The sequence below is a fragment of the Calliphora vicina genome, chromosome 2, assembly GCF_958450345.1.
Source record: "Calliphora vicina chromosome 2, idCalVici1.1, whole genome shotgun sequence".
NCBI classification, from domain to species: Eukaryota; Metazoa; Arthropoda; class Insecta; order Diptera; family Calliphoridae; genus Calliphora; species Calliphora vicina.
The window spans coordinates 46,058,642-46,079,387 of record NC_088781.1 but is presented as its reverse complement, the minus strand read 5'-3'; the positions used below and the strand labels follow the sequence as shown (position 1 = coordinate 46,079,387).

Sequence of the window (20,746 nt, the reverse complement as noted above, 5' to 3'; positions counted from 1 at the left end):
TAAAGAAATTTTTAAATTGATTTAGAAAAACTAAAACAAAATATCAAATTACAAAATGAAATGAAATAAAATTCAAAGAAAACACATGAACAATTAATGACTAACTGTCATGTGGCAGTGAGAGTGAGAGAGAAAGAAGAAAAACATATGATGGGGTGTGGGTGGCATTCTATTGCATTGAGCAATGTGTGTGTGTGTGTGAGTGTGTATTCAATGTTTACATTTGCAAAATGTAAACAAAATTTAAGTTAAATGCGTGTACGCTGTTTGTATGGATGTGTAATTTCACTTCAAAAACAGTGTTGCATTTTGTAAGGCATATAAATAACAACCGCAAATAAATAAATAAAAACAACAACTGATAGATATCATAACAAACATTGTGGTATTGCGGCTATTGAATACAAACTAATAAGTTATTAAATGAAAAGTATCTCTGTGTATACATATGTTTGTTGCAAAATAATATCTCTACTAATAAACAAATAGTAGTGTTAAAAACATTAACTTTCTAAAAGGAACTAAAGTTATTTTTAGATAGTATTTTCTTTTTTTTAATGCAAGTTGTCTGTCACAATACAATTCATTAAAACATCAATCAATCAGTTAGTCACATCTCTTTTCTTTTTTTGCTTCTGTGTTTTACACCTTTTAAAACATTATTTTTATGTAGTTTAGTAATCATTTTGAGTACTTTTTATTTTTTTGTTGACTCTTACTATTATGTTTTACTATGTGTTGTACTAAAAAAGTTAGGCCTTTTTTCTATTTAACATCCATTACATTACACCCAAGCATCATAGAAATTCATTCATAAAACAAAAAATTCATAGAGGTTAATTTTACTATGAGGGCGCTGTCGCTTGCTTTCGTTTTTTTGTTTTATTTGTGTTTTACTGTTTGTATTTTATATTCTAAAAATATAACACAATAATTAAAACTGTCTCGCCAGCATTCACGCTAGATTTGTTAAAGGGTTAAAAATAAAGCAAATTTTAAAAATAGAAACAATTTAATATTGAGTATTTCTATTATAATTTGTATAAACTTATTTTCATTTACAAATTTATTAAGATATAATTACTCATAAATACGTACATATGAGGAGCCGCAGAACAAAAGGTACTTTTTGGAAAATTTAAAAATTTTGGGAAATTGATTTTTTCTAGAAGATTTCAACCCAAATTTTATAAAAATACTAAAAAATCAATTTGTAAACAAATTCGAAAAGGTACCTTTTGTTCTGCGACTTCTCATATGTGACAAAATATGTAAGCATTTTTGACTTGTCGATGAATAGAGCTTTTTTAATGTAAATATAACAAGACCTAATGTATATATATTTGTAATATTGTCACTTTTGCTTTAAATCCAATAACTAATGCAATTGTTTATTTTTTTTTTTTAATTTGTTCTCTAATAAACCTCATAGAAAGTTTTTATTTTACGTAAATCAGGTTTTCAAACAAGAAGAAAAAAGCACACACGAATCTATTTGCAAAAAAAAAAAATATTAAAACATTTCAATTTATTTACGTTTTAAGCGTTTTTTTCCACATACATATCAACATTTCCTTATTTGTACTAAAATATACCTAATACATTGTTGTTGTAATTTTTTTGTATTTTCCAAACACATCACATCGCACTCGCCCGTCCGTCATTTTACAGTTACAACAATAAGAGCTGTAAAATGTGATGTTTTTATTTACATTGTTGCTGTTTAAATAGCAAGTGCAAACTAATTGCAAACATATACTACCGCACACAATTTGATTGGCAATTAGGGTGGCACTGAGTTTTTGTTACAAAATATAGAATTAATAAGAGAACTCACCTGCCTAAAATGTGGCAGTCGGAACTTTTCGATTCCTGGTTTATTGACATGTGTCACTCACACTGTCACTCACACTGTCATTCTCACAGTGATGATAACCTAAAATGACCAAGGCTATTATTTTAGCGAATTAGAGGTAGAAAAAAATGCTTCTAGACTGCATAATTTGTTAGGATAATGGTTATTTCGAAAAGTGCCATAGTTTACTTAATGCCTTTATATAAGAGAATAATTTTAGTGATTAAAAATAGTTTGCCTCATTTAAAAACAAAGCAATGCAGAAGTGCCATTCTAATATACATTTGGAGAAACGCTCAATGCGAACAGATTTATATTGCACAAATAAATTTAAGGTAAATAATAACATAAAATGTTGCTAATTTGTTACACGTGACATTTTTGGTTTAGAAGTTAAATGGCACTTTTAACTAAGTGCATTTTAACTGCTTCAAAAGTCTAGTGGTAAATCTTAAAGCTAGGGCATGTAAATCCCCACACAATTGTTAATTTAACATGAAACTCCTTATGTAATTAGGATAAACATTTAAATTAATATGGGAAACGATAATTACAGTTTAACCCTTAAACGTAATTGTGTTTTAAATATTTATTTATTTTGATTAGTCCAATGTTCTCGGATCAGGGCCATGTCAGTCTGGGATCGGATGAGGAATGTTGACAATTCTGATAAAGCCGTTTTACAATGATGCAGGTTTATCAGACCACTAACGAAATTGCCAACACCTCTCATCATCTTATCCAAGACTTCCAGGGATTTCCGATTCACTGCTAACCTCAAATCCCTCCCAGTATTCTCCTTACACAGCAATCAGGACACCGATAGCAATTGATCTGTTAGAAGATAATCATTTTGCTTGGCCAATACTGCCAGTATGGTTTCTACCGGTATAACGGGGGGACGGTTTGTGGTTTGGAATCCACACTGTCACTATTGACCTAAGCGGTAACTCCGAGGCGTGTATGACTTCCAGTTTTGAGGCTGGATTAAGATCAAAAGAATTTTTGTTGCCACCGTTGGCAATCGTGTCTCCCTTAGTCCAGTCAGTAACTTTGAAGGATGCTTCCTCCGAATTACCACTATAGACGGCGATCACATCCAAAAATCTGCCTTCACACAGTTGCCATACTAATCGGTACTAATCTTACCATCCGGATCATTCCGATCGATGACAGCGGCCTGGATGTTTACATACTGACTCAAGGACTTCTTCACCTTTTTATTTGACGATGTGGGCTGGTCATCTCAATATCTAATGGTCTCCTTCTGTGGAGTTTTTCCAGCTGTTCTCGCCGTTTTCGTATGGCCCGGTGCCTTTGATGAAGATGATTGGGAGCATCCAGATCCGTTTCCTGTAATGTTTCCCATACGATAACCCTTAAGGGAAACAGTCAGAAGGTTCCGTGCTTCCTTCACCCCTCACACCTACTACCACCCGCAGTTCTAACCGTAGCCCTGAGCTGTTCGGTAGTAGAGGAGTCACCATCCTTGCTGCAATCCGCTGCTGATCCCCAGAAGAAGACTCTCCGAAGATTACACTACGGTGCCGCGGATTTCTTCGAATCTATTAACGTCATGTCTGTGTTTCTCGAGAAGATAATTATTCTTTGAGGGAAATGACCCCGGATCTTTCTGTTCCTTATTAGTCAGAAAGGCCAGAGATTTCCTGGTGCCATTCTTCTTCGTTCGGCTGGTATTATCAATAACTCGTGCCTAGTGCACGCATCTCCTCCTCGGCGATCGGCTCTCTTGGTCCCCCTTGGGATGTCTATACTGATATCGTGCTCAACATTTTTATATCGAACATGTTGTCTTTTTATAAGATTTAAGTAGTTAAAATTTCATTGAAATGTCTGAATCGCAAAATTTTAGCTCTACCCAAATTCGCTGAATTAAAATTTAAATTTTATTCCAACTTGTATCTTTATATGAAGAGAACATTGTTTTTGAAATATTGCCCAGCTGTAGCATCTGGCGGACTTTTGTTAAATTCATATCATTATCTTTAATAGAGAATGCTTTCTGGAGGAATTATTTTGAAGTGGCCTGTCCCACTTCAAAATACGTACCCTAGAGGTGTGTTTGGGCTCATTGTCGTGCTGGTATCTCCAAACTAGGGGCATATCTTCCTCAACGTATGGATACATAACATCGTTGAAGATGGATCTCTATTAAATTGGACCCACACCATGCCCTGAAAAACAGGACATTGCCATCACCAAACTTGGCTGTCTTGATTTGTGTACTTTGGGATCAGTCTTTTTCCCTTCAGCCGTGCTTTTTGTAAGGAGAGTTTTTTAGTGGTTTTAAAATAATTCTTGGAACCATCACAACAACATACAAGTCCTTTTCATTGTGTTATGATTTTCTATGTTTACTTTACTCTCAAAAGAAGGAATTTTCCACAGATTGCTTTAAAATTATTGGCACTTTAACAGAAACACTGCCAGTTCCATTTTACATTTGTATAACGATAAATATATCCAAAATAAATACTTTATTCCAATAATTCCAAAAATATTATACATATTTTTTTAAAGAAACGAGGTTAAAATAAAGCAGGTTTTTTATTTAAAAAAAATTAAAGAGCCTTGTTAAAACAATGAATCCAATCTATCAGCTGCGCAACAATGTATTCAAAAACACATACCACATTCAACAATTTAGGTTGAACAAAAAACAACAAACAAACAAAAAAAACAGCTGTTTAAGTGAAAAAAAAATAAATTATTTGCCCCTGATGATGATGATTGAATGAATGAAAAAAAGAAAGAAATAAAAAAATGCTCAAAATAGAGCACACATGAGTACAGCTGTTTTTAATTATTTTCATTCATCGTTGTTGCTGTGTATTTGATATTTTAACGATCTTACATATTAAGGAGAAAGACGACGACTGACTTGAATTATAATTATCTATCTACAACACAATGAAATGAAAACACCAAAAACAGTGAATCTTTTTGAAAAAGAAAAAAAATATTTATAAATATAAACAAACAAAAAAATGAGAACAATTTAATAATAATCATCATAAAGCAGCTGTTTATATTTTTAAAGATACTTTTTTTGTAAAATTGGTTTTTCTAAATAAATACACACACCTACACAAACACACACTCACACTTGTGTTTATAAATAAACCTGCATTGACAGACAAAACACATGTTTTTTATTTATTTTTTGTTGGTGTTTTATATGTATGTCATGCCAAATTTCTAACTATGAAAAATGTTAAATTAAACTGGCGCCATTTTTAAAATATTAAAAAAATGATCTTTGCAACTAGTTATGACTAATTCAATCAGCACGTACACATTTGATAAATAATATGGAAAATCTATAGCAGAATTTCAATATAATTTTTTTTTTAAATATTCAATTGATGTGGGTGTTGGGAGAGACTAAGGAAAGAGAGATATTGAATGTTGGTATTAGCAGGCCTGCCAGATTTGCCGATTTTTGAACTCAAAAATAGCAAATGTTTAACAGATCGACATCTGTTAAATAAATTCGAAATTTAATATTTTTTTTTGACAAAAAAACTGACGACTAAACTGTTTGTTAAATGGGATTTATTTAGTCTTCAAATCGAAATCTCTTGGTTTATTTTTATGTTCAAATCTTGCAAATCTTTAACTTTTGATAAAACTAATCCATATACAATATAATACAGCAAGCAGATTTACTTTTTATCAATTTCATGCTTCTCCAATATTCACACACTTTTACCTATGAAAAAAATTAAATTAGTTTTTTTTACCTATTAAAACCGAAAGTATTTCTCTAATTTATTTTAACACTTTGCCATTGATTGTTAGACGAAAGCCAAACAAAATTTAACCCTTTAAACCAAAATTATTATTAATCAGACAATGGGGGTCAAGACATAGGTAAAAGCTTAATTCATTCATTATGACAAAAAAAAAAACCAACAACATATTTTTAAATATTTTAACTCAAACAACAAGAAATTAAAGTGAATGACCTTATCACATTAAATGAGCTCATTTCAAACACGTGTTGTAGTTTATTTTTACTTTTTTTTTCTTCTCTATTTTTATTAAATTGTTGACATACATAACACACATAAATGTACAACACTTACACACTACTACAACATTAACAACAAATAAAGAAAGATTAAAATATTCAAAAGAGAGAGAAGAGTAGAGGAGATAGACAGACAGACAGCTGATGGTTTCAATGAAAAACTTCTTACTATACATCGAGGAGTATAAACTTTAATTTAAAAGTATGTATGTAATATAAATAGAGGATATTTTGAAATTGAAATGGAATTTTCTGTTGTCATTGTGTGATAAACGGATATGTCAATGTTCTAAACAGCTGTGCTAAGATGTGTCAGAAATGAAATATTAAAACAAATGCAAAACCACAGTAAAATAAAAATAAAAACAGCTGTTTTTAGATGAGAAATTGAGTGCTGCGCCGCATAGATTTAAGTTTCAAAAATACATTACTTGAAGAATTGATCACTGAAGATTGCATGAAGCTGAAAAATTTCCTGAGAATGTCTAATGATGATTTTGAATACATTTTATCATTAATTCAAACAAGTATTCAAAAGCAGGATACTAAAATGAAATTGGCTATAACTCCCATGACCGACTTTTAGTTACTCTTCGATTTTTTGTAGGTAACAGAAAAAACAAGAAAAAAATTTTAATTTTATTCTTATAGTCTTCTTCTGTAGTTCACAGCAAGTCGTTCAAGTTACTTCCAGCAAGCAACAAATACGTGTTTCGACATAATTGCTGCAAGTAACTTCTACAAGCCGTGACTTGTGGAAGTCGACTTCTAATACGTGTTTACACGACAAAATCTCATGCAAGTCACTCCCGGAAGCAACTTCCGCAAGAAAACTTGGTAGTGGACACACGGCTTTACATGAAACTGATATTGGATTATGATCTGGCAATTGGACAAGTCACTTCAAAATACATGCGTAGCTAATTGGATTGCAACTACTCGGTTACAATCCTAGTGGTGTGTCTTGGTCATTGTCGTGCTGGAATCTTTAAACTAGGGCCATATTTTCCTCAGCATAGGAATGCACAACATAGTTTAAAATGGATCGTATCATAATTAATGATACGAATAGGATGATCAGAATTTTTTTTGCGAGGTGATATCAACCAAGATCATCCTCATTTGCGCTGGGGCAAACCGTGCGAGAACAATTTCCAATTTTAGATGATTAATAACCACCTAGGGAGATATGAATTTCTTAAACTCTCTTGCTATTAAATTATCTTGCAATCTTCGAGTAGTTTATGAGGTCTTCCTTTCAAATTTTGGGCAAGTCATTAGATTTCAACCACTCGGTTACAACCCTAGAGTTGTTTTTGAGATCATTATCTTGCTGGAATCTTTAAACTAATGTCATATTTTCCTCAGCGTATGGATAGACAACATACTAGTAGTTTAAAATGGATCTGTATCCGATTCCAGCCATGTCATTATTAATGATATGAATAGGATTCATACTATTTGCAATATTTGACTTTCTTATTTGATCACATGGGGCCCAGTCTTTTTCCCTTCGGGCGTCTTAGAAATGTTCTCCCATCACTGTCTCTAAAATTGTATATGAAGTAATACAATTCTGTCTCGATCAGTTTTATTTATTAGTCTTTGGCAAATTGTATGCGACGAGCTGTACGGGTTTTGTAGGAATTCGAGAACTAACTTTAGATGATAGATTAAACTCTATTGGTATTAAATTATCTTGCAATTTTCGAGTAGTTTTATGAGTTCTTCCTTCAAAATTTTGAGTTTTACCTCGAATTTGGTTTATATTTATTGAAACTGCTGATTTATTAATTGAATATTAATTACAGATAGTTTTTTAATTCAATCCAGCATTAAAATCGTTTATTAGTTTGGTTTTTAAATTTTCGCAAATCAAGCCATTTTTACTAACTTAAATATTATTCATTCCATTGTTTAGCCAAAATGAATTTTTGTTAAACTTTAATGCCTAAAAACGCTTAAATTTACTTTATTTTTTTTTATAGAAAACCAGGTTAAATGCAAATCTGATTTCTTTCTCTTTCATGACATTACTAGAAAAAAAAACAACAAGAAAACAGCTGTAGCCTTTGTTTATATTAATTTGTATGCATGTTTGTAGATTGTGTGCCTGCACATAACCTTATAATAAAAAAACAGCAACAACAAAAATAAAAACAAACAAAAAATATCAGCTGATTTGAAATGAATACATATAACTGTGATATACACTCAGCTGTTTTTCTTTGTCTTTTTATTATTCATTATACATATTGTACAATTATCTACATTTTTGTTGTTTAATCGCTTTTGTATTGTAGAAACTATAAATATTTATAATCTACGTTTATTTCAGCCTTGTGCAAAGCATTAGCATTAGTTTGTTTTGCTTTTTTTTATTTTTCAATTAAAATACATTGATAATGCCGGTCTATAAATATCCACGAAATACAAAAAATTTTTACAAATACTTTGGCAGATCATACGCGCTCACAAATACATAATAAAATAGCGGTATTATGAGATCACTTTCATCTGTGTTTGAAGAGGGACCGGACTGTTTACATTATTTTTGTGAGTTTGTGATTCAACCATATTACTGACGTGATTAAATACAGTGGTTTGCCATTTTACTGATTGTTATTAAGACCTTTCTATTTGTTAAATCGAGTAATATGTTAAACAAAATCGAATTGGTTTCAGATGGCACATAGTGATTTAAACCTAGAGTTTCGTGTTCAATTTTAACCGAAACCGCGGTTGTAAAGGTCTAAAACCGAAAGCTAAACTAAAAATTTGGACATGAAAAACAAACTTTATATGATATTATAAATTAATTTCCAAAAACAATATATTTGTATGGAAAATACAGACCTAACGGTATATAATAGGATTTTTAGATGCCGATGGTTCATTAAATTTTCTAAAGTCAAATCGGTGTAAAAATATCATTGTATTTCTTTAAAGTTTGCATTTCTAATGCAACCCTGGTGCGGCAATCATGTGAATGCTTGATAGGCAACATGCACCAACAAAAAAGTTAAAAAGAAGACAATTAGCGCGAATATTCAATTTTGTAAATGAAATATTCTTTTTGTGAGCCACTCCCTGACCCACATACATCTTTTAACATTTCTTTATTAATTTTTTTTATACGATAATTAAGGCCGACGAAATTTTCTTTTTTTAGTTAAATAATTTTTTCACAAATAGATTTTTTTTACATTTATGTAAACAAAACAAAATATAACATCTAGCTCAACAGCTGTTTCTCTGAGTTGCCGTAAACTAGAACAATCGAGTGACTGGAATGCGACAATTACACAGTGCAACAGTGAAAAAAACACACGATCATGACAGTATAGATTCGACTCTACTACCAAAGGGTAGTACAACCCTATACTCAGTTTGCCCATTTTGGTGACCGATTTTTTTTTATGGGCCCCCAAAGTTTCTGAAAATCAGTGGGGCCTCTAAAAAAGGTGTCATCAGGTTTTGGTTAACAGCTAATTCAGACTTTGTGCTACGGCTTAACTTTATATGGCAATAATATAGCTAAGAGTCCGCCAAATAAATTTTGTTAAAATTTGTTTCCAAAAAATAGCTTTTTCGTGCACTTTTGTTGAAAAAATATAGGAAGAACATTTTTTTTTTTTACTTTTTTTAGAATAACTTCCAGGGACTCCTAATTTTTCAATAACAATATCCCGCAAAGTTGTAGCTACGGTAAATTTGAATAACTCTCGTGAACATATCAATGCAATCCGAACATACCTAGGTATTCTAAATAGCTGTCAAAAATCACTTTGTAGCTTAAAATTTGTAGTTTTTTACTAATTTTTGACTCTAAAACAATAATTTTTTGTTAAAAATGTATGTTCGAGTGTATACTTCTCTATTGTGCTGGAATAACGAAGAATGGGCAAATCATTATCGGTATGATCCGGGCGCATAACTTTATCCAATCTTGATCATGCAAGACCGGCTTGATGCAAGATATGAAAAAACTTTAAAATTTTTGAAAGTGGGCAAGGTTTGTGGAACTTCTGAAGTGTAAATATAAGCTTTTTATATAAGTTTTTGATATCGGTGGAAACCTTATGACTTAAAGATTGACATTTTAGTGAAATGAATAATTTTGTGACGTCATTTACCTTAAAAACTAATAATATTTTAAAATGGTGATTTTCCATCAAGAAAAATAAAATCTTTGAATTAATGTAAAATTTGAACAGTTACAGACATCACAATAAAATTTGGAAGTAATATAGACCTAAATATTCGTAAGTCAATGGCATCACTAATGTTGCCATTCTTTGTTTTTAAACACCGAAATTCCTGAAACGGCGAAAATTTGTTCCAAAAACGAAGTTTTTTTTAGAAAATAGCCCACTTTGACGTTATTTACAGCATGATAGTAAAAACGTTCTGTATGTATATAAACAACATATGGGGCTATACAAATGTGATGAGCTTTTGAGGGTCGGTGCTTTGCGTTTTTAGAATTTTTTACTCAAACCTAATTTTTTTTTTTCAAAATTGCCCAAGTTTGGATAGGGCTGGGGGGTACAATGTCCGCTTAAGTTAGTCAAATTTTACCTTATATATTTTTGCATTAAGTTCTCTTTCCAGATCATAAAAAAATTTATATAGTCCCGAAGAAAATTAGTTTTTTATAAAAGAAAAAATATGGGGACTTTTTTGGGAAAAAACTTAAAAAACACACGCATACAAAGTTGAAATATATAAAAAGATGCCTCAACTTTGGATGCGTGTAACTTTTTATAGGGACGAAATAATTGTTATCAGATTTGTTTTATTTTCTTTAGAATTTTATCGCAAATATACGTCATATATAAAAAAACAAATTTCGACCTTTCGTAGGCCCATCAAATTTAAAATACGAAAAAAAGATCGGGCAAAATTTAAAAAAATATTAAACCCAAATATCTCTTGAACTAAAAGAGATAACTACAGATAAAATCATATTTTTTGTAGACCTTCTCAAGGTCTATCTATATTTGAAATTGCAGCTCATTCGGATCATAAATGACTTTTTGGTAATTTTTTTATAAATGTGTGACATTGAAGGTCCACCCACTGATCCCCATTCCGAACACCTCAGCCGAGTAAATAATACAGCACAACATAGAAGTGTGGACTTGATAATACTATTTTTACAAAAAAATCTTTGTTTTAGCGTCAAAAAATAGGAAAAACGAAAATTGTTAAGGTACAAAGTGATCTTTATGTGCTATGTAGAGTGACTAGACACATTCAGAATGCATTGATATGTTCACAAGAGTTATTCAAATTTACCGTAGCTACAACTTTGCGAGATATTGTTATTGAAAAATTAGGAGTCCCTGGAAGTTATTCTAAAAAAAGTAAAAAAAAAAAATTTTCTTCCTATATTTTTTCAACAAAAGTGCACGAAAAAGCTATTTTTTGGAAACAAATTTTAACAAAATTTATTTGGCGGACTCTTAGCTATATTATTGCCATATAAAGTTAAGCCGTAGCACAAAGTCTGAATTAGCTGTTAACCAAAACCTGATGACACCTTTTTTAGAGGCCCCACTGATTTTCAGAAACTTTGGGGGCCCATAAAAAAAAATCGGTCACCAAAATGGGCAAACTGAGTATAGGGTTGTACTACCCTTTGGTAGTAGAGTCGAACCTATACTGTCATGATCTTGTGTTTTTCCAAAAGTCTCCATTTGTTGCATAGTGTTATTGCCATTAAATCGCTTTGCGCCAATTTACGACAATCAAATTTATATAAAATGAGGCAATCATGTGACTGCAGAGAATTTGATTGGGACAATTTCTTTGTTGGGCACCAATTCAGCACAATAAAAATTTTATTAAATTGGTGCATTGCGGCAATCGTGTGATCCTACCTTTAAACCTCACAATTTGGTATCCATGGATTTAGTTTGTCTTTCAATCAAGTTTCATTAATGAAATTGAAATACAGAGCTGCATGTTGTTTTATAAAATTAGGAAATAGGTAGGTAAACTGAAGGAAATAATCCTGGGATTATTCCTATTTTTTGTATTAATTTTTCTAAGAAAAATTTCTTGACTAATATCACGTAGGCCTGTCAAAAACAACAGAACAGACGCTGTTTGTTGTTGACACACTATGCGTGTTAGACACGCATGTATTATAAATGCAGTTCAAAATTGTTGTTTCTTTTTTGATTTGTCCATCGACCTGTTTGTGTAAAAGATAGAACTATGGATTTTTACAATTAGAAAAAATATACAAACAGGCATATTATCAGTTGTTTCTTTAATACACTAAAAGAAATACAAATTCGATTATCGTTATGTTTCTAAATAATTTTTGTGTGGTTTTTAAACGTTTGCATATATGTATGTTTAAGACTAAATAAATCACAAGGCGCGCCATTTATAGAAATACAATACGAAGGCAATCGTCATACGGTCGGGTCTCATTTTCAAAAGCAACAATAACAACATATTTTCTGCAAAATATTCAATGCAGGGTATTTGTATGGGTGTGTAAACATCAGCTGCTTTGCGTAGTTTTTTTTTTGAAATTTTATTTTAGTCATCACAACCACATACTATATATTGGAAGTATTCCATGTTTTTGTTGGAAATTGGAAGCATGCGAACAAACAACTGTGCCTAACATATGATGATGATGGTCTCTCTATTTGCAAGGTGTGATGGAATATGAAAGGAAAGAAAGAGATAGAAATAACATAATTATCTAGTTTACTCTCACACTTGTTACTTAATATTTCCGTTTTATTAACTCTACACTCGCTCTCTCTATCTCTCAAATTCATACCGAAAAAAACATGTGTTTTTACACAGTGTTTCGTTTTCTTTTGTTTCCCCAGTTTTTCTCGTGTGTTGTGTTTCAGTCAGCCGGATCACAGAGCAAGTAGTAGTATTTGTTTTGTTATGAATGCAATGGAAAAAGAAACACAAATTTTTGCTCAACATAGTTGCGGCGAATATTGTCGGTGTATTTGTTGTTTTTATTATCGTTTGTTTTTGTACTTGGTTTGTTGTTTTGTTTTTGTGTTGTTGTATTGTATTGTTCGCTAAACACAAGCAATAACAACAACTACTATAAACTTAGAGAGGAGGATGACGCCGCGTGTTCCGTTCATACACACACACTTACGAACAACAAAAAAAGTACAGTCACCACAAAAACGAAAATTGAATGAATTGTTTACAGAAAAAAAAGAGACGATAAAAACCAACAACTGAGAAATAACGAAAAAAAATAAACACAACAACTAAAGCCGCTAAAAACATATGAGCGTATATTTGTTGTTGTTCTTATAAATATTTTTAGTATTTGTTTACATTTTTTTATATTTTTAATTTTTTGTGCTTTTTCTTTGTTGTGTTTTTTTTCTTTTTGCTTTGCTTTGCTGTTTTTGTTTTGTTTACAGTATGTTTATTAACCCCTACACCCTCCTCTTGTTTTGTTGTTTGCCCTTTTTCTTACCTTTTTTTTGTGAGTTTTTATGTAAATCGTCGTCTGTTGGTTTAGAATTTTGCGTAGTGGGATTTTTGTATTTTATATTTGTGCTTAATTTAAATTACCGGCATTTAGTTGTAGTATTTGGTTTTTATAAGTTTTCTTCTTATTGTAGTAGGTAGTTCTTTATGTGTGTGTTATTTTCTACTGTTTTTAGTTTTGATAATTTTGCATACAGGTACCATACATATTTGTTTTGGTTTATTGGCGGCATTTTTCCCATTTGTTTTTATTTTATTGCACATCACAACTTGTGTGATTGACTGCTGCAGTCTGTGATTTACAGAGCAAAACGCACTGAGGGGATTTCAAACAAATGGAAAAATAAGTCTGCAATTTCTAAACGGTTATCCGGATTTTAATAAAACTTCACATGTTTATAGGTATCAGAGGTATCTATAGTGGAATTTAAGATTTGAATTTTAATATGTATGTACAGTAGAGTGCTCCAAGATTGTATGGACGAAAAAAACTTTTTAGGTACAGGCCGTCCCCCCCTCTAGAATTGTTCTATGTATTGTAGAAACACATTGTGTAAAATATTAGGATGATAAGATAACGTTAACTGGTGGCGCAACGACGCTGAAGTTTTGAGGTGCATTTACAAGGGGAAAATATGCAATTTTTTCAGTTTTTGTAAAAATTTTGCCATTAAATAATGACTTTTACAATTTAATTTAAAAGAATCGAAATGTGTACGTAATTGTCGTTATAATAAGATATAAAAGACAAAAATTGGTGAAAAAATTTTAAAGTTATTAAAAAATCGCCAGGCCATTAACGTGTCTCAGGCCACTAGAACAAGAAATTTATGAACAAAATTAACATAGGGTGAATGCACCAGTAGTCGGCAGTTTAACTTTTTTTCAGTTTTTAAAGTGATACCATTATGAGTGCGAACATGGTATTGGGATGTAAATGGGTTATTGTTGTTTAGTAATTTGTATAGTTTTAGACTCAATTAATTCTTTTCAAGCAGTTTTTATTAAATTTGAGCAATTTACGTTTTTTTGAAAAAACACGATTTGTACCCGAAGTCGGCACCGTTGATCCTAATGTCGGCAATTTGTGACCCAATTGTCGGCATAGCATTTTTTATTAAGAAAAGAATAAAATCTTAAAAGAATTCAAGTTATTTTTTATTTAAAATATCAGCCATTTAAATAAATACTAATAAAAAACATAAATTTGAGGTGAAACCACTGTGGAAAAACCATCCTCAGGATCTGTGTCCAAATCCTCTTCACATGTGCCCCTAACTCGTTTTATCTTCCTTTTCTAATTTGTTTTGGTTTATTTTATTTTTCTATTATGGTCACTGTAATTATGTATATGTTTGCGGTAACCATTTATGTTTATTTTATGTTTAAGTTACCATTCACATCATTGTAGCAATCATATATACATATGATTGTAGTAAATATTTATGTGTTTGTGGCAACCATGTTTATGATGTAATACTTCAACATATTGTGTTGTTCTAGTATTATGGTTATCATATTCTGAGATCAACATATTATGATAAATCATTATCATGAAAATGATTGCCATAAATATATATTTATTTGCAATCATGTTAATGGTAACGTAAACATATTATGGTTACCGCAATCATATACAATATCCCAGTGACCATAATATTATTAAAAAACTTTGAAAAAATTTTAAATGTACAACTACAACTTGTTGGGATTGGACTTGAACAGTTAAAAGGCTGAAACCAAGTATTTGAATAATTATTTGATAAAGTTGGAGATGAGTAGTGAACAGGTTTCAACGTTTCATTGTGATTTTCTTCAGCTAAAGTTGGCGATACTACCATATTTTCAACGTTTCCTTGTTAATTATGAACGTGCCTGCCTCTATGGTAAGATTACTCACAATTTCAATAGTTTGATAATTTATTTTTAAGTTATTGTTCTCTTCGATAATGTCATCGGAATCAATTCTACGCTCATATTAGGAGCTAGTCGGTTGACTATTTCCAAAGCTAGATCCAAATCCGTTTCTTTTCTCATTTTCAGGCCGATCACCTACTAATAACTCCAACTGATTTAGTAAAGAGCCTGTTTATTAAGGTACCTTACATGATTATTTTAGAGAGAACAGTTTAAAAAGCCCTTTATACCATTTCTTTCCGGGTAGATCATATACAAATGGTGTGGTTTGCTGCTCTTCCTTCACGATTGTTTGAACCGTGTTAAGTTAATCCTCACTTTCTTTGGAATTAGATAACACTGTTTGCGGCCCCATTCTCATAGGACCTTCGGAACCGTATAATTTGTCCTATATTTTTGAACGCGGAACTCCATATTGTTTACTGGCACCTAATACAGAAATCGGGCTTTCTCTCGCATAGAAAACATTTTAAGGCTTTTTCAGGATATTGGTGCATGGGTTTTTTTTCTGGAGTGTCCATATTTGGAATTCTAAGATGTTAGAATTAATAATACCTACTGAATCTCTAAATATTACTTTGTTTAACTATCTCCAGTCAAATAAAAAGCTGCTGCCGAGTTCAGGATGCTTGGTCTCCTATACTCGGCAGTTCTTAAAATGCTCAATTAAAACTGTGCCGACTATTGGGTAAACTCATTTCAAACTCATTTTCTTCAAATCTATTGTCAAGAGAGATGAGTAATAAACAAATTTGTAGAATTTGAGCTTAATACAAAAAATTAGCAATTTTCCTGAAGTCGGCATCACTATGCCGACTATTGAAAATCATAGAAATTTTTGTTCCTAATGACGGCATCAATTAAAATAACCGAAAAAAATATTTTTTGTGAAAACTTTCACATTGTAGGCAATATTTAAACAAAGTTTTATCTGTTAACACCACTCTGGTAAAAATATTACTTAAATTGATATGGTTACTAACTTGTTTTAGTTGGCCTTGCCACTAAAAAATTTCTTAAAAAACAGGCACTTCCGCACCAGTTGAAAGATGGTCACTTAATGAGGACAAAAATAGATGAAAATATTCATCTCACCCAAATTTAAACATTACATAAAGATAAATGAGTGTATGTTTAATTAAAGTTAAATCTTACTTTTGTATAAAATTATCGTTATTCTTATTTATTAAGCTTTTAAGTCAAAAATGCCGACTACTGGGTCATGCCGACTATAGGAGCGTTTACCCTATTTTGAGAAATATTAAAATAAAAGCTTATTTTTACTTAAAATATATCTATATTTACTTGTATATGAGTTTTTGTCCTCGTAGGATACCGTTAACCTATTCGCAGGTATGACCAAAAAAATTAAATTTTTTTAACGGCAGTTTCAAAACTCCAATATCAAATTTTTAAAAATTTTGTTAAACAAATTTCAGAATTTTCTGATCATCACATGGGGATTTATTGACAACATAATAGGGAATAAAAATGTGAAAAAAGTATGTCAATACCTCCTATAGTTTTTCCGTACCTGCGATATAAATTTTGCGATTTTCGAGAAAAACTAATTTTTTGGCCATATTTTTGGGAATGACCAGAATTTCCTTACTGTAATGATTTTTAAGTAAAAGCTATTCAGAATAATATAGTCCAGGTAATTTTAAATATAGTCTGAAAGTTTTACTAAAATCGGAAAACTTTAACCCTTAAATCGTGAAGGTCAAAGGTAAATTTTTTCAATATTTGGAATTTCTCATGGAAAGATTTCGAAATATTATATATTTTTGCGCCGATTTTGATGAAACTTAAGAAAAATATAAAATGAAGTCTAGTATTCACAATAACAGTACAAAAATGGAAATTAACCCTTAATAGCACTTGGGGTCCAAATGACCCTCAACTTTTAAAATCACGAAAAACACATTCATTTTGACCCCAAGTACTCTTAAGGGTTAATTTCCATTTTTGTACTGTTATTGTGAATACTAGACTTCATTTTATATTTTTCTTAAGTTTCATCAAAATCGGCCCAAAAATATATAATATTTCGCTATCTTTCCATGAGAAATTCCAAATATTGAAAAAATTTACCTTTGACCTTCACGATTTAAGGGTTAAAGTTTTCCGATTTTAGTAAGACTTTCAGACTATATTTAAAATTACCTGGACTATATTATTCTGAATAGCTTTTACTTAAAAATCATTACAGTAAGGAAATTCTGGTCATTCCCCAAAATATGGCCAAAAAATTAGTTTTTCTCGAAAATCGCAAAATTTATATCGCAGGTACGGAAAAACTATAGGAGGTATTGACATACTTTTTTCACATTTTTATTCCCTATTATGTTGTCAATAAATCCCCATGTGATGATCAAAAAATTCTGAAATTTGTTTAACAAAATTTTTAAAAATTTGAAATTGGAGTTTTGAAACTGCCGTTAAAAAAATTTAATTTTTTTGGTCATTCCTGCGAATAGGTTAACGGTATCCTACGAGGACAAAAACTCATATACAAGTAAATATGGATAAATTTTAAGTAAAAATAAGCTTTTATTTTAATATTTCTCAAAATATGTTAATTTTGTTCATAAATTTCTTGTTCTAGTGGCCTGAGACACGTTAATGGCCTGGCGATTTTTTAATAACTTTAACATTTTTTCACCAATTTTTGTCTTTTATATCTTATTATAACGACAATTACGTACACATTTCGATTCTTTTAAATTAAATTGTAAAAGTCATTATTTAATGGCAAAATTTTTACAAAAACTGAAAAAATTGCATATTTTCCCCTTGTAAATGCACCTCAAAACTTCAGCGTCGTTGCGCCACCAGTTAACGTTATCCTATCATCCTAATATTTTACACAATGTGTTTCTACAATACATATAACAATTCTAGAGGGGGGGACGGTCAAAATTCGCAATTTTATTTTCTTGGAGCACTCTAATGTACAGGGCACTCACTAATTAAAACCAGGACAGTTCACTTTTGCAAGATTGTTCATATTTGCGAATGGCATCTAATTTCCATCTACAGGTGGGGAAGTCCAAAAATGATTAAGCAGTCGATTTAGAATTTAGCCACTACCCTTTTGATTTAGATTTCAACTCTGTGTAGATAGATAAACAAAAGTAAAAACTGTTCATATTTTGGGGTGTACATATTATCGCGAGTTCAGTGTATTGCATTTTTAGTTTTCGCAATAAATGTTAAAACCAGATTTATGAAAACTTATAGTGTGATCAGCAAAATCAAAAATTTGCCTTATGGCCAATTTTTGCATTAACACCGAATCGAAATCTAGTGGATTTCAATTGAAATCTTTGTCAAAATCTATATCTTTACAATCTATACATTTAGCAAGATTTCATTTAATATCAAAAACAGATGACTAAGTAGATTTTTTTTATTATAATTTGTATTTTCCTATGTATCACATAACTTTTATTCATATTTTCATCCATTGAACATATTTTTCAAACGCTAAAATTTTTCCGCACTTTTTATACCTATTATTTTATTATTTTTTTATTTGCATCTGTCAAATTTTACTTGTGCAGTGCTGTATTTTTTAGTACATTATTAAGAAATTCAAGGTTGCATCCCTAGGTACTGAGTAGATTTGAGGAGATTTCCCCAAAATCTAGTCTCGAAGTAGATTTCATTTTGTATCGTCAAAATAACTAGATTTGGCTCGAAATCTCATATGTACTAGATTTCGCTTAGGTGCAAATGCACTATAAGCTTGTTAAATACTATGAAAACTCTGCACCATCAATTTCAATGGTAAAAAAAAGTGGTTTACTGAATTTCTTTGTGGACGAACGTTCTCGACTTCCAGTTGAGGTCTCTACACCCAAAATAATAGAAAACGGTGTTGGCCGATCGGAGATAGAAAGTGTGAGAGATTGTGGAAGCCATAGACATTTCACATGGCTCAGTGTTTTCAGTTGTTTATGATCACTTGGGTATGAGAAAGCTTTCCGCTTTCGTTGTTCAACCGCAGTATGTTTTTTCGCTGTTTCCTAACCGTGCACGAAATGAGGATCCATCATAACACACCAGAGACTAAACAGCAATCAAAACAGTGGGTTTCTCGGGTTGAATCGGCGCCAAAAAAGGCCAAGGTGAATTTGTCAGCCACCTTGCACGCAGTATAATCCACATTCACCCCTATCGCGAATCAATACTTCACATGAAATATGTTCCCTTTTCCCATTTCTCGTTCATCAACTGTGTTCACGTGAAAAAATTCCACAACATGGTGAATTTTTAGATGGAATATTGTAAAGAATAAGCAGCTGTTACGAACAAAATCAACTATTGTGAATGAAAAGTTCATGGGAATATCACGATAGCAATTTTCCCTTTGAGCCATTTTCCCTTCAAAAGGGTAAAACAATCAATGTCGAATATTATGTCAACTTATTGTGTTGATTTAATGAGTATTTGAAAAAACGACATTTGTGCAAGGAAAAAGTTATTTTTCACCATTGCAATGTAAGGGTGCATACAGTTTTAATGGTAAAATTCCATGAATTAAGCTATGAATTTATCCCCGAGTGACTATTTCTTGATTCCAAACCTGTAGTAATGGATCGGTGGAAAGAGATTTGATTCGAACGATGAAATCATCTCACAAAGGCCCCTTACAAGATGATTTCATTACAAAATAGGATAAATGTTGGATAAAGTTTATAAAACGCAAAGGAGACGGATGTTCTCCGGATCTTATATGCATACCATTCCAGCTTAGTAGGTATAATCAAACTTTTACTGGTGAAAAAAATCAAAGGCAATAATATATTGTCATAAACAACCCAAACATAATCCTTTCATCTTGACGACTACGTTAATCATCTCAAGAAATACCTACACGGACAAGAAAACTAATTTAATCTCTCAAGTTCCGAGGTTAAATCTTCCAGCCACCATTTCAGTATAATAAATACAATTGAATTTGAATGAATGAATTTCGTTAAAGATCAAACAAATTAACAAGAAAGGAAAATCTTTGCACATTGTACACACATAATTCTAACAATGCCAAATGTCAGTGACCGTCATTGGAATGCAATTATGCAGCAATCCAACTTTTACAATATATACACACACAGAAACTAACAAACGATGGAAACAAATATGCAAAACGCCACCAAACAGACAGAGAGACACAATGTTCGACATTTCGGTCAACCATTCATATGAACATGCATCATCGTCATATATTACTTGGCAAATATGGGATGGCGCGCAACTCTCGATAAATTTGTATCCAACTTGAGATTGAGAAAACTTTAATAAACTGGCGAATTACACAGTCAGACAGACATACAGACAGATACTCACTAGGATAGGAGTGTGTGAATATATTCTACAATTGTATGTACATATGTACTTGGTTATTGAAAACATTT

The 20,746-nt window shown here is 31.3% G+C and overlaps 1 protein-coding gene across 1 annotated transcript in view; it reads left to right on the top strand.

Moving 5' to 3' along the window:
- Positions 1-20,746, top strand: part of crp (cropped) — a 53,662-nt gene that overhangs the window by 30,767 nt on the left and 2,149 nt on the right. The window lies entirely within an intron of this gene.